The sequence below is a fragment of the Rattus norvegicus genome, chromosome 3 (assembly GCF_036323735.1).
Source record: "Rattus norvegicus strain BN/NHsdMcwi chromosome 3, GRCr8, whole genome shotgun sequence".
NCBI lineage: Eukaryota > Metazoa > Chordata > Mammalia > Rodentia > Muridae > Rattus > Rattus norvegicus.
The window spans coordinates 165,632,153-165,655,264 of NC_086021.1; the positions used below are offsets into that span (position 1 = coordinate 165,632,153).

The 23,112-nt window shown below is 51.8% G+C and overlaps 1 protein-coding gene across 4 annotated transcripts in view; it reads left to right on the top strand.

Moving 5' to 3' along the window:
- Dlgap4 (DLG associated protein 4) overlaps positions 1 to 23,112 on the top strand; it is a 147,598-nt gene that overhangs the window by 47,882 nt on the left and 76,604 nt on the right. For all 4 annotated transcript variants that reach the window (XM_063283180.1, XM_063283179.1, XM_039104402.2 and 1 more), the window contains exon 2: positions 3,351 to 3,531. The gene's annotated coding sequence lies outside the window, so the exon portion shown is untranslated. The remainder of the gene's footprint in view (positions 1 to 3,350; positions 3,532 to 23,112) is intronic.

A 23,112-nucleotide genomic window follows, 5' to 3' on the forward strand; every position in this document is an offset into this window, starting at 1 on the left:
AGGCCAGTCAGAGTTACACAGCAAGACCTTGGGTCAAAGCAAAACCAAAATATGAAGAAGATTGCCCAGGGCCACTCAGCAACCGAGAGCCTGAAGTTTTATGTTGAGCCTCTGCTGTTTAGTTAAAACTCCTCACTGCGGGGCTATCCTGACAGCCATTGACCAGTGTGCAGGGAGGCCTGGCCCTCTCATCCAGTCAAGCTGTCAGTGCCAGAAAGGTTGTGAAGGAGGCGAGAGGAGAAGGCTTGAGGACATCTGGACCACTAACGTGCAGGGCAAAGGAAGAGCAAAGGCCCCAAGGCAAGCGCATGCCTGTATGTCAAGCAAGAACGTGAAGGTCAGTGGGCCTGGTGCACAGGGAAGCAACGGGGAGGGGATGCTCGAACTGAGCAGGGCTGCCTGTGGTGGCTGAAGGCTTGTGTGCTTGTATGTGAGGTGAAGTGGGGCCCTGGAGATTTTAGAGCTGAGGAGGGTAAGAGCTGACATGAATTCTCACTTGACAGCTCTCTGGTTTCTGTGTCTGGGAGCAAGAATTTTAAAAAGAAAAAAAATGAGGAACCCAGGTCAGAGCTTGTGGTAACCGAACCTGTGGCTGTACAGCTTCCTGCCACATGGCAGTGAGCCCAGGGCCGCAGCTTAGCCTGGATATGAGAAGAGAAAGGTGTCAGGAATGAGCCCAGAGCTTGGTAGGTGGAAAGATGGGCTTATGTGGAAACAGCTAGGGAGAAACGCTTCATCAAGAACTCACCACCGCCATGATTCCCGTTAATTCCATGCTCCCTCCGGGGTAGGAATTGAGACTCACTGTAGTTATTTGGTCTTCTGAGGATCACATGGTTAGAGGGGAGTGCAGCCCTGATCTGGAACCAACTCCGCACACTAGGATTTGTAATTCTTATTTGACACTCAGTTGGTAAAGGGCCTACTGGGTGTCAAGTTCCACAATGAGTGCTGCACTGTGGGTGAGGTGAGGATGGTTTAATCTGGTTGCATCCCAGTTGGAGGGAGCAGCAGTGTCCGTGAGGCTAGACATGAAGCCTAGGGGCAGACAGTGCACCAGTGTATCCAGCAGTGAGAAGGAGATAGCCAAGAGGTCCTGGGACCAGTGGGAACCAGTTAGGGGTCTGGTGGCTTTCCAAAAGCACAGAGACCTCTGGGGCAGAGGACTTCTTGAGAGTACATTTGTGGGTTTTCCCCAAGGGGGCAAGAGGCTCCCAGATTACAGATGGCCACCGGGAAGTTCTGTGGTGTTATTTTCAGAGGGTCGGGATGGTTTTGCCAAGTGAGCCATAAACTCATGTGCCCTATGATTCGCTCATAAAAGTGTCCTGTTGGGTGGCCTTTAGCTCATCCACAGAGCTGTGTGTCCATTACTGTGGTCCATTTCAGAGCCTCTTTACTGCCCCAGAAACTGCTTCCTCCCACCCTCAGCTCTCATCCCCACCAGAGCCTGTGGCAGCCTCCACTGGACTTGACTCTCCTTTCTATCCCTACAGAGTCAAAGCCACCTGTGACAGTCTATGTCTGTGACGCTGGGCGCATGAGACCTTCTTTGTCTTTGCGTTATATGCAGATTGCCTGTGTTGGAAGTTCAGGGCTTACACGGTGTCACAGCCAGCAGGGGCCTAGGGCCTGCTACCCATCTTAGAGAAGGGAAGAATGAGGGGTGGGGGACTTGCAGCCTTCCCTCAGGAGGCAAACTTGGGGACTTCAAGGGGACTTAGAACCCTCCAAGTCAGGATGCTTCCCTCTGTTGTTGCCTATTCCTTCAGCCATATGCTGGGAGGATTTGGCTCCGAGTGATAAGTCGGTGGGAACGGCATCTTCCCAAGCTGAAGCACTGAGTGCAGTGATCCCTACACCGCGCGATGCACACAGGGCTTCCATGCACACTGAGTGCGTGCCATTTCACTGAGTTCCATGTTATCTTTCCTGCTACCCAAACCTTTGCTGGTCCTGTGTGTGTTTTGCTTGGCGGGGGATGCTCTTCCATGGGGAGATGGGCTGCGTTGTCCTAGAACGAGGTTAGAGGTGCTGCCTGGGCCTCATCGGAGATCAGTGTGTGCTTCCTCATCAAAGGAGTATCAGGGTTCTGAGGAGATTTGGAGACACACAGACCTGGAGTCTTCCTCCTGCCGTGCCATGCTGTGTGCCTCAGTTTCTTACGTTGAGAAGGAGGAAAGTCTGTTGCATACGTGGCAGTGTGGGAGCTGGTATGTGGGAGGCGCCATTTCTAGGCGGACCCTGGGGAGGTGGCAGGGAGTTTAGGAGAGTATCCTCAGGCCTAGGGATAACAAATGAAGACTGTGAACTTCCAACCTCTGCCTGCCCCTTCCTGCTTCTTCTTGTGGTGAACTGGTCCCTTTGTCTCCTCCCAGGACTCTGTGAAGGGACTAAGTTCAAACCCTAGTCTAGCTGCTCAGATTCTGGCCCTTGTGCCAATGGTGCCTTGGTTTCTCAGTCTCAGTTTTGTGACCTTTAGAATGGGAGGGCAGAAGGGCGTCCTCTGAGGCCTCCTGGGTAGGTGTGCAATGGAAAGCTTACTTCCCGGGGTTGGGGATTTAGCTCAGTGGTAGAGCGCTTGCCTAGCAAGCGCAAGGCCCTGGGTTCGGTCCCCAGCTCTGAAAAAAAGAAAAAAGAAGAAAAAAAAAAAAGAAAGAAAGAAAGCTTACTTCCCGTTTACAAATGTCTAGGCAGCAAGTGTTAGGGGAACGGGCACTGCTCAGGCAAGCTGACTGGAGATGCCTGGCATCCCTCCGCTCTCCCAGGGAGGCACTCAGGCTGCTGAGACAGGAGAGGGACACCTCCCAGGGTTTTCCCCAAGGCAGTACCTTATGCCAGCATCCTTCCTGCCTTGTCTTCTCAGACCTCCCAGCAGGCCGCAGAAGAGTACTCTTAGCAAGAAGAAAAACTGAAGCTCTCAGAGAGGAAGTTACCTGCCCGTTATCCGCAGCGAGTGAGGGGCCAGGCTGAGATTTGAATTCCGGTGCTGTGACTTTGGCCCCTCTCCTGACTTCCCATGAGAAGTAGGGAAGTGGGGAAGGGCAAGAGGGAGGAGCAAGCTGAGGAAGAACTGGGGAACCAAAGCTTCCCCACTGCTGGCTGTAGCAGGGATCCTGTGGGTGGTGGGAAAGGCATTGTAAATATGCATGACATGCAAATCTACCTCTAAAAACAACGTGGGCTTCCCAGGAGCTGGGGTGCCAGGGTTCTCTGGAAAATACAGTGTTACACAAACACTTGGGTTTCTATGACAACTATGCCGACTTGCCCTCTCCCTAGGCTAGCCTGAAGGTCTCAGGGTGTGGCACTCATTTCTGGCTAATCAATGTTCCTCCTGTGTCCTGCAGACACTGGTGCCACCACCCTCTGCTTGGCCCCACTGTGTGACCAGGGCCCAACCCATACCTCTGACGGCAGCGTGCTGGAGGGATGTGTGTCGCAGTCCTCAGTCCCACACCCGCTTCCGAGGTGTCATCTGCAGCATACTTGCCGGCTACCATTTTTCCTGTGCACGCGTCTCCCTGGTTGGTAAGTACAGCCACAAGCTTGGGCACCTCACCCAACGCTGTGCTTGCCAGTTTCAGGAAATGCCCAGCTATCCCACTGCCAGCACCCACACGCTGGCAGAGGACCTCCATAAGAGTGTCCCTGTCTGGGCACAATCACAGTTTAACCAACTGGGTATACCCCATCCTCCCGACAACTCTGGAGGTGGGCATGGTAAAGATGTTTCCCAGGGCCCTGCCTCAGTGAGGGGAAGCCCTTGCCAAGGATGGACGTCATCGGCAAACCCAGCACCACACATTTCAAATGCCACACCCAGGGCTGGGGTAGGTGCCCAGCATGGGCGCAGGAGGTGGAGGGGAGCAGGGGAGCTCGCTACAGGCTGTGACGTGACAGGGCCCACAAGAACACATTCTTCCTCCACCTGCTCCACCTGCCTAAACTCACACAATGAGGTACTGGGCTCAGCCTTATCTCTGACTGTCCCTCCACACCCACACTGTCTTCACAAAGCCTGGTTCTTCCGTCGTCCTTCCCTCAGAGCAGGGACAGCTTCCTCAGGCCCACATGGCGCTAACCACAGCACCTGGCTCACTTACCTCCCTGTTCTCACACAGTCTCTCCCCACCCCAAGGTCCGGCCGGTATAACAGGTCTAGTTCATGAGTGAGGAAACCCAAGAGCCCCCAGCTCATTCAGCCTGGGTTGAAGATCTGCTTTCTTGAGTTCCCTGTTTCCCAGGGGCTGGGATCAAGGAAGGGGATTGGGGAATGTGGGAATCCCTCAAGATGTCTCACCAGACTCCAGCAGGACCCAGGAAACCATCAGCTTTCTGGGGTCCCAGAGAGCTGCTATAATGGCCCTCAGCGTGGTGCCAGCCCCCTTTGCTTCCAACCCCTCCACCTGCCAACAGCTGCCAGCTTCCCTGAAGAGATGCTTATAAGAAGGGGAGGAAAGACTGGTAAATGTGCATAATATGCAAATACCGAGGATAATATAAAAACCCGAGAAGTTCGCTGTCAATAATGGACGTCTTTGAGAACCAGATGCTGCACATTTGTTCATTGCCAGTCTTGCCCCCCTTAATTAGTACCTACCCCCAACTCGGTTCCCCCAGCCTGGCCCCGGTCAGCCTGGCGACCAAAGACACCTGCTGCATTTGGCTGGGAAGTTGTCACCACAAAATCGATGGGAACATGGTGGTCTGAGAGCAGGGAGTGCCTTTGACAAACATACTGGGTTTGCCCAAGGCAGGCCCGGGGTCTCTCTGGGGACAGTGTGTGTCGCAGGGCCAGCCTGTGAGGCAGTGGGTATTTCTTGAGCAGTTACTACGTGCCTGGCATTTGGTGAATGCTTGGCACTCTTCAGCCTCTCGTTTCAACTCCCCGAGGCTCACAGAGGGCTTAGCCTCTCCTGCTGATGAGCACCGCTCTGAGGCCTCCGCCGCCCTAGGGCAGATTCTGGAGGCACAGCTGCCATCGCTCACAGCCCCCTTGTGTGTGGCCCAGTGACGGAGAAGGGATTCCTTGGCACCGGCAGGGAGCAGCCGTCAGGATCACGTGGAAAGATGGAGGCCGGGGTGGCGCGAGGGAGGTGTTACTGTTGCAATTTCGTTAACAAGCTGCTTATTTAAGGAACAGGGAAGCTCTGAGGGAGCCTCTGTGCCTGGGCAGAGGCGGCTGGGAGGACAGGGTCCCCAGGGAATTGAGGTCAGAGAGCCAGCCACGAGCACTGATCAATGGATTGATTGAGTCTTGTCCACTTACTGACAATAGTAACAGCATCACCAAAGCCTGGGAAAAACATCCACTGTCTGTGTCAAAGAGGACCAGTGAGCTGGAAGACACAAGGGGCTTGTAGGGCAGTAAACTCTGTTTGCTGGCCTGGGGGCGGGGTACAGCCCTGGCTGCTCGTCACTTAGCACACTCAACTTTTGTCTTGTGTACGTTCCTCATGTGACAGTAAATGACACACGCATCCTCCCAAAAATCCAGCTCTAACAGTAACAGTTACCATTTATTAATCAATTGTCAGGCTCCTTACTAAGGATTTTCCTATTTTTGTTTTAATATTATATATGTGTGTATGTATGTATGTGTGTGTATGTATGTATGAATGTGTATGTATATATGTATGAATGTATGTATGTGTGTATGTATGAATGTATGTATGTGTGTATGTATGAATGTATGAATGTGTGTGTATGTATGAATGTATGTATGTGTGTATGTATGTGTGTATGTATTTATGAATGTATATATGTATGTATGTATGAATGTATGTATGCATGAATGTATGTATGTATGTATGAATGTGTGTATGTATGAATGTATGTATTTGTGTGTATGTATGCATGTATGTGTATGTATGTATGAATGTATATATGTGTGTGTATGTATGAATGTATGTATGTGTGTATGTATGTGTGTATGTATTTATGTACGAATGTATATATGTGTGTGTATGTATGAATGTATGCATGCACGAATGCATGTATGTATGTGTGTATGTATGTATGAATGTATGAATGTGTGTATGTGTGTATGTATGTATGAATGTATGTATGCACGAATGTATGTATGTATTTCATTCATTTACTTATTTGAGACAAGATCTCTCTATGTACTCCAGCCTGACCTAGAACTCAAGATCAGACCAGCCTGAAACTCAAGAACCTCCTGCTTCTGCCTCCAGGTGCTGGGATTACAGTTGAGTGCCATCCTACCTGTCTTATTTAATTATTATTTAATTTTGCTGGCTGGAACCCAGAAGCTTGTATGTGGTGGGCAGGTGCTCTATCACCAAACTAAACTGCACCCCAGCCTAGCATGTAACCTTTTTTCTTTTACTACATCAACTCTTCACAGACTTCCTTATTTTACCCTTTGTAGGGAAGGGGAAAGTCAGGCTCAGAAGATAAAGTTGCTTGGCATATGCTTAGAGGTAAGGCGAGAAACCAGACAGGAGCTCAAGCCTCCAGCGCAATGAGGGAAGCTTGAGCTCGGAAGCTACCCCAGAAGGTCGGGAGCCCTCTGTCTGTCTCTGCTGTGTCTGTGTCTCTTGCATGGTTGAGGTGCGGGGAGGTAGGCAAGTATCTGGAGTCACGAGCAGCTGGGAGGGGTAGGACCCTGACAAATGCTCCAGACAGGAGCCAGACATTGCAGGGGACTGCTGGGGAGGGGCTGTGGAAGACTCAAGCTCATTCAAGGTAAAAAATAGGTCACTCAGAGAAAGCAGGCTCAAATCCAACATCCAAGGCAGTGGTTCTCAACCTTCCTAACGCTGTGACCCTTTAATACAGCTCCTCATGGTGTGGTGACCCCAACCATAAAACTATAGCATTGCTACCCTATAGCTGTAATTTTGTTACTGTTAGGAATCATAATATGAATATGATAGACAGGATATCTGACGTGTGACCCCAAGAGGGGTTTTGGCCCACAGGTTGAGAACCACCACTCTAAACTCACTTCCTGCAAGCCTGCTATGCAATGAACCTGTTATTTTGTCAAGCACAGAGCAGCCCTATGGAGTTAGCTGGGCAGGCGATGGCTCTGAAATCAGGAGAGAAGTGACTAGGGCGAGACTCCACGGGCTCTGTTGGTGGAGTGGCAGAGAAACCCCACTCCTGGGAATAATAAACAAACAGACTGGACCTGGTGCTGAGGACCCCACAGAGCCTGAGCTGCTCTTGGCTAGGACTGCACTCAGACAGAGCAGTATGCACAGCTGGTGCTGGGGACAGCCCTAGAACATGGTATTCAGAAGCCTCTCCAAGGCCCAAAGCTGGCAGCCCCATTCTCTCTGGGCACCAGCCCCAGAGGCATCCATACATTCCAAGGAGGTTTATTGAGAGCAGTCAGACTCATTTATACCCCTCCCAGAGCACCCAGGCTTGAGGAAGGACTGGTATTACACAACCACCCACATAAACAGAGGGAGAGGAGATGGGACCAGTGCAGTGAAGTAGACTAACAGCCCGGGGCCACACTGTGACACAGGACTGCCTAACAGGACACAGATCAGCGCTCGGGGTAGTGTCGCTGGTAATAGCAGGGCAATTGGGAACAAGCCACTTGTCCATCTCCAGGGGACTAGTTAAATCTGTTTGCTGCAGCTGTACAGTGGTGCCTGCCGCGCCTGTTAGAAATGGGGCCGGGATCTAAATTTACTGTTGCAGAAAGAACTTCATAGTGTGGAGTTTTAAAAAAAAAGAGGTTATAAGCCAGCATGGGTAACATGAGGCCATTTTCATCAGACTCGTGAATTTATAGAGCTGTTCCCAGTGCTTTCCCTGGTGCATGCGGACCTAAGGGATTGGGAAATCAGATCGGGCTGGGCCTCATTTCTATTCCTTCTTGACTGTGTGACCTTGGGCAAGTCACTCATCTTCTCTGGGACTGTTTTCTGCAAAACAAAGAGATGGATAGCATCAGAGAATTGACCTGGGCAGAGCTAGAATAATACCAGCGTGACACCGCAGGTGTTCAGTGCTACTGTGTAACGTCACATCCTGCCAGCCTCCTCAGGTTGCCAGTTTCCTTAGTCATGGAGATGACACCCAAGGAGGACAGCTTAGCTCTGTGCACAGGACCAACAAAGCCCCCCCCCCCACCAATCACAGCAACCCCACCCCAAACCTTAGCCATTCCCCTTGACCTACTAACCCGCCTCACCAGTCAACACCATCCCCAGAGAGAGAGGCTGCTGTTGGAGAGATGTTGGCCCTCGAGCCTCCACTAACCCTGCCTGGAAAGACAGGCTGTGCCTTCTGGATGCTCAGAACCTTAAATCTCTAGCAGAGAGACTCCAGCTGAGGAAGCCAAACTCTCCAAGTCTTGGAGCTCTCCGTCATGAATAATCCGACTCATGCAGACACAGGTACTTATTTCACCAGCAGCCTCACCGAGCCGCCCTTGATGATGGTGATAAATTAGAAATTACCCAATTATCTGTCTGTGAGAGATGGTTAAATACAGTCCGTCCAGCAGCTGACAGCATTCTCTGTACTGTGGAGACAGCACTGTAGATCTGTCCTTGTTGACATGGAAACATGTCCGCGGCACATCGTCAAAGGAAAAATGGGAGATTAAAAAAAAACAGGAGGTTAAGCGTTGGGGGCTGTCAAGATGGCTAAGTGGGTAAAGGTGCTTGCCACCAAGACTGGCTGCCTGGGTTCAATCCTTAGGACCCACATGATGGATGGAGATGAGATAGCCGACTGTTACAAATTGTCCTCTTACCTACACACACACACACACACACACACACACACACACACAGAGAGAGAGAGGGGGGGGGCAGAGACACAGAGAGAGAGAGAGGAGACAGAGACAGAGCGACATTGAGAACACAACACACGCATACAGAGACAGAGACAGACAGAGAGACAGGGAGAGCACAGCACACACACACACACACACAGGGGGGGCAGAGACACAGAGAGACACAGAGAGCGAGAGAGGAGACAGAGACAGAGAGACAAAGAGAACACAACGAACATACAGAGACAGACAGAGAGACAGAGAGATAGGGAGAGCACAGCATACAGAGAGAGAGAGAGAGAGAGAGAGAGAGAGAGAGAGAGAGAGAGAGAGAACGTAGCACACACAGAGAGACAGAGACAGACAGAGAGACAGGGAGAGCACAGCACACACACACACACACACACAGGGGGGGGCAGAGACACAGAGAGACACAGAGAGCGAGAGAGGAGACAGAGACAGAGAGACAGAGAACACAACAAACACATACAGAGACAGACAGAGAGACAGATAGGGAGAGCACAGCACACAGAGAGCGAGAACACAGCACACACACACACACACACACACACACAGAGAGAGAGAGAGAGGGAGAGAGAGAGAGAGAGAGAGAGAGAGAGAGAACGTAGCACACACAGAGAGACAGATACAGACAGAGAGATAGAGAGCATAGCACACACACAGAGCACACACACGTACACACAGGACACACAAATAAACAAATGTAGTTTTAAAAATGGTGCACTGGTCTCTGTTAGTTCAAAACCAAGGCCAACCTGGTCTATATAGTAAGTTCCAGGACAGCCAGAGCTACACAGTGAGACCTTGTTCTGGGAAAAAAAATGTGTTTAAATGATGCACTGTTGAAGGATCCTTAGATTTGGAGTCTTATCTGAATGCTAGGAGAGGAGGAACCTACTTAGATATCCACTGATTTTTTTTTCTTTTTTCTTTTTTTCGGAGCTGGGGACTGAACCCAGGGCCTTGCGCTTGCTAGGCAAGCGCTCTACCACTGAGCTAAATCCCCAACCCACTGATTTTCTTTTTAATAGAAAAATGTATATATTCATTCCCTTGGTTAGGGACATGTCTGGGTCTGGATGGACGGCCACTAAGCCATTCATAGTAACGTCCTCTGATGTGAAGCGAGGGGTGGGCTCTAATTTAATTTTTACTCACTCAGGATCTCTGTAGCTCAAGTGACAGGAACCCATACCTGCCTTTAGGGGGAGGGTGACCTGCTTTGTGAGATCCAGGCTCTCCTGGATCCAGAGGCATAGACAGTGTCACCAGGACCTGACTGCTCAACAGTGAATCCTCTGTGTGGCTCCAGCTCTCACAGAGATGCCCTGTGTAAGTGACAAGTTGCCCATCCAGAGGAGTCAGTGCGACGTCTTCCCAGAAGCTCAACCCAATTCCCAGAACCAAGACTTGGTGTGGATGTGGCCACCCCTCAATCAACTGCTGTTGTTAAGAGGTGCTCTGTGCTCTGATTGGCAGCCCAGGGGTGCTCTGTGCTCTGATTGGCAGCCTAGCCTATTTATAGCCTCCTTGAGGGGGGAGGGTGATGCCGCCAAGTCAATGGTAGGCTGTGACCTGAGGTGGCCAAGGTCTGAGGTGGTCGGACCCAGCATATTTCTCTTTATGAATATCTAAATCCCCCAAGACGTGTGAGTTGTTGTTGGTTTTGGGTTTTTTGAGATAGGGTCTCACTGTGTAGATCAGGCTGGCTTCAAGTTCATAATCTTTCTGTTTCAGCTTGTCTGTCTGTCTGTCTATCTACCCACCTGCCTGCCTGTCTGCCTGCCTGCCTACCTACCTACCTACCTAACTACCTTTGTTGTTGTTGTTTTCTTTTTTTTCGGAGCTGGGGACCGAACCCAGGGCCTTGTGCTTGCTAGGCAAGTGCTCTACCACTGAGCTAAATCCCCAACCCCTACCTTTGTTGTTTTGAGACAGGATCTCACTATGTAGCCCAGGCCAGGTCACTATGTAGACCATGTTGGCCTCAAACTCCCAGATATCTGCCTGCCTTTGCCTCTGAAGTGCTGGGATTAGTCTGTGCCTTCGTGCCCGGCACTTGTCTCAGCTCCTTAAGTGCTGGGGTTGCAGGCATGCAGCACTGCTCTTAGCCTGATGTGCGATTTTTATAATCAGACAAAACAAGGCAGCTGCCCATGGAGTCCTGAACCGGACCCCAGTGTCAGAGCCCATCAGGCAGCCTCACACAGTGAGTCAGAATTTGGGAATCGTTGGGGCCCCAGTGTCATTCAGGAGGTGTCTCCCTCAGAAGGGAGCAGTCCTGGTTTTGGGAGGGGGCTGGGAGCCCACAGAAGACTAGCCTAGAATTGGGAGGAACTAAGAGAATATGCACAGAGGGCAGAGGAAACTCAGAAGCCAGCTTGGAAGCAAGAAAGGCTTCCAAGAAGAGGTGATGGCCAAAGCACCAGGTGCTGGATGAACACTGCAGTGGGAGGAACTACATGCCAAAGGACCAGGGGCAGGCGGTGGGTACAAACCGTCAGGTAAGACGTTTCAGGGCCAGATCACAGGGGCCTTGAGTGCCAGAGTAGGAGTTTGAATTTCATGCTGGAGAGGCGATGGTGCTCCTCAGAAGGATGCTGTAGGAGAAGGGTGGATCCTGGGCTTTCTGCCTTAAGCTGAGAGCTTAGTCTGAGAGGATTGGGTCAAGACTTTGTGTGGAAAATGAGAGAAGGGACCCAAAGGCCTGTCAAGGAATCCTGTATTTATCACTCTCAGGAACTCATGTCCCAAAATGCCTAGCCATGTTTGCATACCTTTAGAGATGGGGAGCTCACTCCTTGTTCCCTCACTGTGGGCTAGAAAACTATGTCACAGGACCAAGTCCAAAATCTTGCCAAGACGTAGGACACTGAGGGCTGTCTCCTAAGTGGCTGGCCAGGGGAGAGAGGTGGAGGCCTGCACTTCCAGATCAAGGTTTCAAGTTGATGGAACCCGGTATCCACAGCCCCTGCTATAAATCTGAATGAAGGGCAGAAGAGAGAATCTGACCCCAGCTGGGTCAAACTGGATCTTGGGACACACATCTGCTGATGCTGCCAGTTCCCTAGATTCCCTTTGCACTTTACAAACGAGGACACAGGAGTTCAGAGAAGCTAAACAATTTCTACAACAGCACAGAGCAAGCTAGAATCAGAGGCGGGACATGACCCATCCTCTCCCACCCCTACACCCGTATGCCTATCTTTCTTTCCACCCACTCCCATCCCCTTAGGTGAAGCCTGGCCACTTTCTCTACTCAGTCTTTATAATTTTGCTCTGCAAACCCCCAAGAGTCCCAGACCTTCTCAGATACCCTTCTAAATCCTCATTGATTAAACCTTATATGACTACTGTTTCTGATCAAATCCTCTGAGGTCTTCACCAGGCCCTGTAGCATCCCTTCACTCACAAGCTCTCGGCAGTGCATTGATGGACACCCAGCAAGTGTCAGACACCAGGTACAAAGATGGGTGAGAACAGCCAGGTGTCTCGCCCAGGCAAGGCCAGCCTCAGCTAAGGAGAGCAGTGTCTCCCTCTGTCAGTAATGACAAACAAGACACAAGAGATCAGAGGGAGTAGATGCTTGCTTGGAAATCCCTGTGGCCAGAGCAATTCATCTTGTCCCTTCCAGCAACGTCCTGAGAGTGAATATGGCTCTCCAGGAAGAAAAGTGACACTGGGCTCAGCCTGGCAGCACAGCTCTGCCCAGAGTTCACCAACCTCCTGGGTGAAAGGTTAGCTGCAGAGGAGGGAAGGAGGGACTGGAGAGGCCGGCTGAGATTGGAGATCTTAGGGCTGGGGCTTCTCTCTTACTTATCATGATCAAGACAGAGGTAGGTGAAGGGAGCCAAGGGGTCCTCAGGAGCCCAACTCTCAGTGGGCAAGTGTGTGAGGACATGGTAGGGGGCAGGAAGGGGCCCGGCTACCAGTCTCTGGTACTGACAGAAGAGCCACAGGGAAGGAGACTCTAACTTAGGCCAGAGAAACCTTTGGGACATAAAGAGCTCTCTGCAGATGGAGTAAGTGGGGTGGTAGTGAGCTCCCTTTCTCTGGGAGTATTCCAGCCACAGCTGACCCGGCAACCTGGAAGTGAGTCTGTTGAGCACTGTGACTCAGTTAAGGATCTGACAAGTCCTTCCCAACCCACATTTCATGTGCTTGCTCCAAACCTCAGTTTCCTCATCTGCGATATGGGGCTAACAGGATCCCCTCTCAATATTGATTGCAGAGTTCAGATGGGGCCATTTAAGTCCCATGGATGTGGCCAGTGCTCCGTGAATGGTGACACGTTGTGGCTTTTAGGAGCCTTTGGGGTCCTTGTCACGAACTCTTGCTCACCACCCTCAAGACCCACTCTCTGCCCTGTGTATTACTGCTGTCTTGTCTCCAGCTCCCCCTCCCTGGGAGGTGATAGGAATTCCAGACCCTTCTGGGCCCCTTTTAGCTCCACTTGAGCAAGAGCTGGCAGGTTGGGGCGTTGGGCGCCATCCGCTCCCATATGCTTCCTGCTATTTAGGGGAAACTCTCCTCGCATTCCTCCAACCACACGGGCTGACATTTCCAGACAGACGCTGGAACCAGCTCTTTGGAGGATTGGCAGATAAATTTGGCCCAGGCTGTTGGGAAAATCTTCATCTTTGCTGGGGAATTGGAGCTCAGGCCGACTTCTGTTCACTCTGAGACTTCTGGGCCTCTCATCCTCTGTGGGGCCGCAGATTAGGGTAAGTTTGCCCGGCTCAACCTTTTCCCAGGAGAGTGCCTAGAGGGCCAGGATGTGCTTGCTGGCTTCCAGCTTCTCCTCAGATGTAGCAGGGAGACAGGAGAGAGTTCTCCATCGCACATCACTGGCCACCTGGGTGTGGCTCAGCTCACCTTGGCAGACGGCAGTCAGGATTAGAGAGATAGGAGCTCTAGACACTTCCTGTCTGTGTCATCTCCCAGAGATGGTGCCATTTTCCCAAGCCTCTCTTAATTCATCTGTAAAATGGGGCAAACGGTAGGTCTGTCTGGTGAAAAAGCCATGGGGGATGGGGTGGAGGGAGTGCTTGGCACATGCTGCATGTGCTCCACAAATATGGCTCCTTGTCGTCACCGTCATTGCAAGCAGTGACTCAGGAGAGACCAGCGGCTTCCCGTCTTCCCTGCAGCTCTGGCTGTGCTGTGTGGGCAGTCCCAAGGGGGTTCACACTTAGATAGCGGACCCAGTCGCAGCAACACATGCATCAGAACAGATGATAGAGGTGCCACGTGACCATGCCGCGCATGTGTGAACACGCTCCGTCTCCCCAGCCTGGCGTCTCATCTTACCCTGTTGGGTCTGGGACACTTGTCACTCGGTTCTGCCACGTGGAACCGGAAGGAGAAGGCCAGGCCTACCTGGAGGCCTAGTCTGGGGAGACCAAGTGGTAGCCACAGTAGGAAGCTCTGAGGAAGTGTGAGTAGTTCTGTCTGGCTAGAGTAGAAAGTGGGTGGTAGGAAGATGTAGGCAGCATTACTGAGCCTCATTCAGGGCCTCCCGGTGGAGCTCCATGCCAGGCCTCATGCCAGACTCCGCTGGGAGGATAGGCAGGCCTCCTGCCCTCAGGAAGCTCTATATATAATCAACCCATCAGTAAATGTCGCTAGCCTAAGCTGCCTGGATGCAGCCAGGATCCAGTAGAAATGGCAGTCTCCTGGCAGTGGGCACCTACTTAAGGCAGACTGTCGGGGGACCGCTCTGTACCCTGGAGAATGGGGCAGGGTCAAAGAACAGAAAGAGAGGGGGTCACAAGAGTGAAAGAGAGGTGACAAGAACCTGACCCTGATTGCCTGAACACTAGACCTGTTGGAAAGTCACTCTGATAGCGGCTGAGGGTCAGCCAAGATGCTTCTCCAGGAGAGGGGAGGATCTGCTGGGATATTGTCGCAGTGGCCAGTAGTGGAGTGTGGAACAGAGAGAGGGAGGTCGTGGTCAGAAGTGAGCAGAACCCTCGCACCTGGGCAAGTATGCTTTGGAAGGGCGAGGTATGCAAAGGCGATAGCAGGGGACCTTAGAGCTAGGAAGGCTTAGAGGAGAGGCAGGAGCTGTAGGTGAGGAGGGGAATCGACAGCAGCAGGCAGATAGCTCCTGAGCACAGAGCTCACAGACTGAGTGGCCACTGACCAATCTTTCCACTTGCCTTGTCACTTTGGGGAGAATCGTGTGACCTCTGTGAACGTTGCCCGTTCTAAGGCTGAGCTCTTCGGAAACCGCACTTGGTTACATGGAAAAGAAGAAAACAAACAGGATTTATATAAACACCACAGGAGGTTGTAACAAGAATCCAGATGGAGCCAGTCGTGGAGGCACACACCTGTGACACTGGTGCTTTGAAAGGGAAGGCTGAGCAGTTGTGAATTTGAGGCCAGCCTGGGCTAGGTTGTGAGGGTTCAAGGCCGCTCTAAGCTGCACAGGGAGACCCTGTATACAAACCACAACAACAATAAATTCAAGGGCTAGAGATACAGCTCAGCAATAAAGCACTTGCCTGGTCTGGCGAAGGCCCTAGGTTTGACCCCCAGAACTACAGAAAGCAGGAAAAGAATGGGAAGAATGGAAGAAAGGAGAGGGGAGGGAGGAAGGAGGCTGGGAGGGACTATCCAGATAAGCCAATCAGGGCCAATGCAGCAAGTCATGTGAGCAAAGGTCCAGGCCTCCACCACGCTTGGGCTGTGTCATTCTTTCTCGTGGCTACAAAGTGTCTGCTCCACTTCTTCATTGGCTGTCTGAATTCTAGGGAGGAAAAAAAAGTTTTTCTGAGGTTACTGCTTTCTGAGCCTGCCATTTTTAGCAGAAAACCAATAGCTTTCCTGGAAGCCCCTCCCAGGAGGGCTTGGGCCTCCATTTCCAGCCTCCCACCCCACCCCCAGCCTGCCCTGCCACCATATGCCCATCCTACCTGCCAGGGAAACCAACACCATGGCCATTTCTAACAAGCAGCTTCTGTTAGGCAGAGGAAAGAGTGACTAACAGGAAAGCTGGCAAGAGCCACTTCAGAGTGTCCCTCAGAGATCCCCTAGGCACCAGGGACAGGAACTCCCTCTCGGAAGATCTGCACTTGTCTCAGAGCTGCCATGCATGCATTCACCCAATCCCCCCTTATGGTGTTTCTGACCAAACCGTTGGCCACAACGGGACAGTGAGCACCTTTGGCGCTCATGGTGTGTGTGGGAGACAGGTGAGTTAAGCAGCACGTGAGCTCCACTTGTCCATCACACAAAGGTCTGGGTGTCCATCACAGAAGAGCAAGTTTGAGGGTATCCTGGGTGATGCAGTGAGTGTTTGCCTTTGATGCAGAAGAGTGGTCAGGACGAGGATAACTAAATGGCTTCAGTGGTGTGATGACTGCTGAGCTGGAGGCTCAGACGAGTTTCTTCTTGCCTGAAGAATTAGAGCCAAAAGCCTAGAGAGGCCAGATGTGTAAAAAGGGCACATCAGGGACCTCTCTTGGCCTGGGGATGTGAGTCCCCAGTCAAGTACCCTACCACCCCCAGAGGCCTTTCTGAGCTATATCTGTCTAAGAAACTTCAGTGGTTCAGAGAACACAAAGTAAACCAGCCAGGAGGCTGGACATGTTTAGTGCATGCCTGCAGCCCCAGAACCCTGAATTGGGTATATGGCAAGTTTAAAGGAGTCTGGGCTACATGAGACCCAAAAGCTAATCAAAGGTAGGACAAAAACAGAAAACAGGCTGGGAGACAGGCATTTAGAAAGAGAATTGGGAAGGTCCTCTGAGGTCTTCCAACTGTGAGGTCAGTAACCAGCTGGAGAGAAAGGTGGCTTTAGATGACTAAATTTTGACGTTTTGACCTCAGCCCTGGGCTTCGTGGAGAGCCACGCCCTCTGCCTTGTCCTTGTGCTGACCACACGGGGGAGTTGTCCGTGGTGCTGAAGAGATGATTGGCCCTGCCCTGGAACGGGGCTGCTGTCCGTGGTTCTGTCTCCAGGAATTTTTAAAGAACCATTACAGAATATGGTTTTCTGAGAACTCAGCTGTGAGGTCAGCTTTTTGACCCTGGCACTGAGCAAACCTGAGAACTGGGTTTGGATGGTTCTCGTGTCTCTGTCTTCACGAGCCCTGCAGGAGCTCGTTATATAATGTGCAGCTCACTTCTAAACTTCTGCCTGCAGGGGAGGGCTGGTGTTATTCTCACATCAGAGGTGAGAGGACAGAAGCTTAGAAAGCCAAAGGGACCCATGGGCCGTGTCTCTAGTCTCAGTTCCCCTGACTGTACTAGGGAAGTTGCTGGTCGAGTCTCATGGAGCGAGGGTAGGGATATTTCCTATGTGTCGGGTTCTGTGACAGGTGCTTGACAACCCAGGGCTCTCTTCTTTATAGCTACCCTAAGGCAGAATGTCTGGCTCCCTTTCACAGACATACAAGCAGAGGTGAGGGGCTTCCCCAGGTTGCTTAGCTAGAAGGTGTTAGGAAGTCCTTGAGACAGAAAGTCACAAACATAAACATCAAGATCAGAAGGGATCCTGAGTGCAACCCAATCCAGATCAAAGGAGGGGTGTGACCTGCTAGGCTTGGCTGGTGTTGGCTTCCTATACCATTTCTCCCCTGGCAGCCATGGTCTCCTCGTAATACCTAAGCTCCACTGAGATAAGAAATTAGTATTGCCACAAACTAGGTGGCAAGGAGTCTATGGTTCAAATCCTGGATCCACCTCAACTGTGTGGCCTCAGACAAGTGACTTGCCCTCTCTAGGGCTCTTTCCTCTGGCAGAGCAGAAGCATAGTTATCTTTGGCCTCCAGGGCAGCTTAAGGCTCAGAAGAAACAATGGATGGGAAAGGGCTAGCAGGAGAAAACCACCCCCTCAGGTGACACAGTCAGAATTAGAAAGCAAATGAAGGTCCAAGACAGCTGCTCCAAGCCACCACTCCCTCTTCCCAGACAGACCAGTAGCTGTGGTCTAGGAGTTCCTTGGCATCTTTAATAGGGTTTGCTTTGAGCAGGCTGTCCCAGGCCATGGAGCCAAGTGTCCCTGTGGGGACCACTGGCCGAGCCAGCTTTGGCTGCCCAGCCTCCTCAGTTCCCCCGATGGCTTCAAGCTTAATAAGCCTCGTGGGCTGCTGTCAAACCTAATTAGGCTGTCCTTGGCCATTCTGTCTCCAAGGGCCTGGTGTGGCCATCTGAGGCCCTGGTCATGACCGTGGCTGGTGCCCTTGGCAGCCATTGGTTGCCCTGAGTGGAAGTAGCCGCCTTCTCTTACCCGTGACTTTGAAGGTACAACTCCCTGGCTTAGCTCCTGGACCCCAAGGAATGGCTATCCCCTCCTCCAACACCCAACTCTGGCCCCAAGGCCTGGCACTATAGCAAAGGAAAGAAGAAAAGGGGGAAAAGAGAGTGGAGTAACAGAACGGGTGAGGTAGGGGGAGAAGGATGGCAGGGACTTAGCACAGCAGGCAGCCTGGTAGGACTGAGGACATTTGTGGGACCAAACTGCTTTATTCACAGTGAGAGCCTCCATCGGCTGTGTGGTCAGCAGCATGGCCCAGGGAGAGGACTGAACCCAGGAAGGGTTCAGTGTGTGGCCGGACTCAGGGTGGACTGCTGTCCGGGTCAAGGATAGAGCCTGGGGCCTTGCCTGCATTCCCTGGAGTCATCAGCACAGAGCAGCAGAAGGAAAGGAAGAGGAAAAGGAGGAAGGCAGGGGGAAGGGGGGAATGCGATCCGTGTGGAACTCTCCCAAGCCTAAGCCAGACTAGCCCCTAGATGCATCGATCATCATCAATCAGTCATCTTTGCATTTCACTGTATTACACTGTTCCCACCTACTCAAGAACAGGGGCAGCTGAGGTCATGGCTCTTCTTGATGGGCAGCACTCCCTGGCTGTTAACACACCTCGCCCGTCCTTGCAGCTGGCAGTGTAACTCCACCGTGGTGTGGGCCGTGCTTTGGTTGTAGGGATTCTGTGTTCATAAACACCGCGGAATTGCCCCACGCGGTAAACGTGCCACTTTGCACTCCTGTGAGTGATATATCCGAGTTCCCACATCCTCAGCTCCTCGCCATCAGTTGATTTAACACTCCTTAATTTTGCCAATCTGTTGGGAAAAAAAAACATACCTCCTTTTCATTAGCATCGCCAACCATTAGAGAAGTCGAATGCCTCATTAGGCGTTGAGTGGTCATCAGACTTCTGCAGGATGCCTGCCCATACACTTTGCCTGCTTGGTTTTGTTGATGTTTTGGTTTTTTGGGGTTTTTTGTTTGTTTGTTTTGTTTTGTTTCCTAATGGGTCATTTCTCTTTTTCCTGTTAATTTGGGGGAAGATATTTGAATGAACGGACATCTTAGCATTTGTCACAGGCATCCCCTGCCCATTCCCCATCACTTGTCATTGAACTTTGTGTGCCATGCTGGTGTAGTATCATGGAGCCCCTCCCTTTTGTTGACTTTTCTTCTCTGCATCTGTTTAAGAGGCTTTCCTTCCGAAGTCACTTCGTGTCCCTTCCTCCTGATGTGAGGCTTCTTCTTTTTGTATTTTATGTCTGTGTCCTTGGGGTCTGCTTTGTTGCATTTTGGTATTGTGGGAGAGAGTACCATGTAGCCCAGGCTGGACTCAAGTCTCTGTGGCGAGGATGACCTTGGACTCTTCTCCCAACTCCTGGTGCTGGGGCTACAAACATACACCACCGCACCCAGTTTATTCCATGGTGGAGTCAGAGCTCAGGGTATCCCATGCTAGGCAGGGACCGTGCCAATTGAGCTGTGTCTCTGGGCCCGCTTTAAGATCTGTCTTCTGCCATCGCATGTGGTGTGGAGTGGGATCTGGCTTCCTCTTCCTTGGGCTGGCCTGTGGTCCCCGCAGTGTTTATGAATACTTAGTCCCTCGAGCTGTCGTGGAGTCTCATCTCCGACGTGCACTCAGTGCTGCATGTTTATGGATGGACAGTGGGAGTTCTCCTCATCTAATCCAGTCCTGTGTGGAATCTGTGCTGTCTCGGATTAACTGTTTCTTCAACGGGAGCACACTGGCATTTGGGGCAGAGTAATTCTTTTTTTTTTTTTTTTTTTTTTGGTTCTTTTTTTTCCGGAGCTGGGGACCGAACCCAGGGCCTTGCGCTTCCTAGGCAAGCGCTCTACCACTGAGCTAAATCCCCAGCCCCAGTAATTCTTGATCCTCCCTGAACCTGTCCATAGTTCCATGTTTGTAGCACTCCTCCTACGCATTACAGGAAAGACAAGGAGACAGCACACCTTGGGCGAGGACACCACAGCTCTCCCCATCGTAGTTTTGACCCCCATTTCCTGCCTGTTCCTTCTTTTTTTTTAAGATTTATTTATGTATGTGAGTACACTGTCACTGTCTTCAGACACACCATAAAATGGCATCAGATCCCATTACAGATGGTTGTGAGCCACCATGTGGTTGCCGGGAACTGAACTCAGGACCTCTGGAAGAGCAGTCAAGTGCTCCTAACCACCGAGCCATCTCTCCAGTCCCCGCCTGTTCCTTCTATCCCATGTTCTGTCCATCTACCCTCAGCAGAGTTGGAGTCCCCAGCATGGCACTGTCAAGAGTCTCAGATGCACCTAGCCCTTCCCACTGGGAGGAAATGCAGGCTTATGATAAATGGAGGTCAGCCTTCCTGTGACCCACTTCCTCCCGAATCCAGAAGCCCGCAAAATACCAGTCCTTCCTCCTTGACCTGCCCTTCATTGCTGTCAGGAGCAGACACTTGCCTCACATCTCCCCTTCTCTCTCTAACTCAGTCACCCCAACTCCCTCTGATGCCCATCAAAGCCTTGGCTGCAGGGTCAAGGTTCAACCTGGAGAGAGGAGCCAAGGCTCAGTCTGGAGCTGAAGTCAGGGCTCAACTCGAGGAGGGACTGAGGCTTGGTCTGGGTTTGGGTTTGGCATGGCACGTGGAGGACTTTCTTCCTGTTGCGTTGGTCTTCCATGAAACATGGCCTGGCATGTCTGAGCTGGAGTTGGACCCAGCGGCTTCAAATTCTCCTTCAGGCTTATTAGCTGTGTGACTCTGGAAAACCCAACTAACCTCTCTGTGCCCTTTGGTTCAGTAGGTGCCTAGATCTAGGAAAGGTGGGAGATGGTGATGCCAGGCCATGAAGTAGAGCCTATTACATATCAAGTGCCCTACATAACTTTAGCAATTATCATTTTAGCTCTGAGTGGTTTGCTTCTTTGTGTCTTTTCTTCCTCTCCTTCTAGAAAGTTCCCTTGCTTGAATTAGAAAGATAAATAAGCAGAGACGGGGAAAGGACAAATAGTGGCAGACGTGTGATAACCCAAGGCTGGGCGTTGCTCGAGTGAGTCTCACTCCGAACTCCCGAGGTTCTAGACAAGGGAACGGGAAACACACAATGCTCAGTGCCCTTGAGAGGAGAACAGGATAACGGGTTATTTAGGTTGTATAGATGGGCTGTGTCCTCGGAGCCATCCCGGAGTGGCTGTACTCACAGTGTGGCTGCTACAAGTGTCATCCCCAGAAGTTTGAGAGGAGCCATGACTCTGGAGCCCTGAAGGCAAGGACAGTGAGTGATGGAGCCCAACACTTGGTCTCCCAGTCTGATGGAAGAGGCAGCTGGGACCACATCCGTGTGGCAGAACGGGCTCCGGGGCAAAGTGCAGGTGGGGGGAGGCGTATAGGGGATGGTTCTTGTCTGAGGGGCTTCCACCCATGAAGGCAGCAGGTCAGGTCATGAGCTCTCCTTTGGTCATGGTTTGGAGAAAGAGCATCCGTCAGTCAGTCCTCGCCTGTTACAGATGAAAGGAGTTTAGAGATCCTCACACAGCCATATATCCTGAGATGGGACAATTGAGGTTTAGTGAGGACAGGGATGAACCTGAGGCCACAGAGGGCAGGAGCCTTCAAGATCAAGGCCAAGCCTCCTTGTCTCTTGTCCTCCTGCCTCCTGCCACACTCTTGCTCTGGGCTCTGACTCGCTTCCTGCAGGGTCATTAACCACCTACGGCCTGCCACGTGGTGTCCCCCTATATTTAACTCCCACACTGTGATTTACAGAGGCCTAGAATAGCAGCCCTCCTCTCTGTTCTCCCCCCTAGTCTCCCTCAAGTCATGCTCCCAGCTCCCACCCCAGGAAGAGCAGGTCTGGATCCCAAGGAGGCCAGGCCCTGGGGAAGACCAACGCAACAGGAAGAAAGTCCTCCTTGTGCCATGCCAAACTCAAACCCACACCAAGCCTCAGTCCCTTCTCTAGTTGAGCCCTGACTTGGGCTCCAGATTGAGCCTTGGCTTCTCTCTCCAGGTTGAACTTTGACCCTGGCTCTAACGTAAACCCTGATCTCCTCCTCCTCTTCCTCCTCCTCCTCTACTTCTCCCTCCTCCTCTTCTTCTTCCTCCTCCTCTTCTTCCTCCTCCTCCTCCTCCTCCTTCCTCTCTCTCTCTCTCTCCCTCTCTCCTTCTCTCTCTCTTTGCTTCCTTCCATCAGCCCTTCTTCCTGTCCTTTCTTTTTTAGTTTACTCATTTATGTGTATAGTTTGTATATGTGTGTTGTCTATATGTAATCTGTTCTCTGCAACCAGAGTGACGGACGGATGGTTGTGAGCCACCATGTGGGCTCTAGGCCCTGGGTCCTCAGCAAGAGCAACAAGCACTCTTAACCACTGAGGCATTCTCTTCAGCATTCCCGCTGGTCCCCATCCTTTTTCTAACTTGACCCCTAACCACTGGTCCCTGCCTTCAGTTGTGCCTGAGGGTTTTTATATAAGAGCTGTGACTCTGTATCCTAGCTTTGGCCTCAGGGGCTGGGGATCATTAGTGGCCGTGGACGAGAGACAAAGCCATCGACCCACCTGCCCTGACTGTGAACTCCTCTACATCCCCCACCGGCTGGCAGCAGTTGCCAAGCCTATTTCTCCTAATTGGCCTTCTATCTAATTCCCCGAGCCATGTGATCCAGGCAAGGGCTGTGATATTTATAAAATCTGTGTCCTTCTTGATAAAGCCAGCCTCGTGGACCAGGTTCAGAGCTGCTGGTTTCTTTCTCTGAACCCTGGAGCTTCAAACCACATCCGCCACAGAGGGCCCTCATCACGGTACATCTGTCACCCACTGAAGTCACAGCTCCTGCACATGGGCACCGCCCCCTCTCTGATACCTGCTCAGACTCACAAGGCTGTTTCAGGCAGCCAGAGCCCCAGCTGAGTGGCAGGGGCAGCCTGGGAACTTGAGGGTGACTCACCGTGGTCTCTGAGCGCCGGCTGCTTTGTCCTGCACGTGGAGCGGGGCCCTCCCCCGCAATCTGCAGCACTGGGGGTGGGAAGCAGTGGGCGGGAGGGAGGGCTCCTCTGGTGGTACCTGTA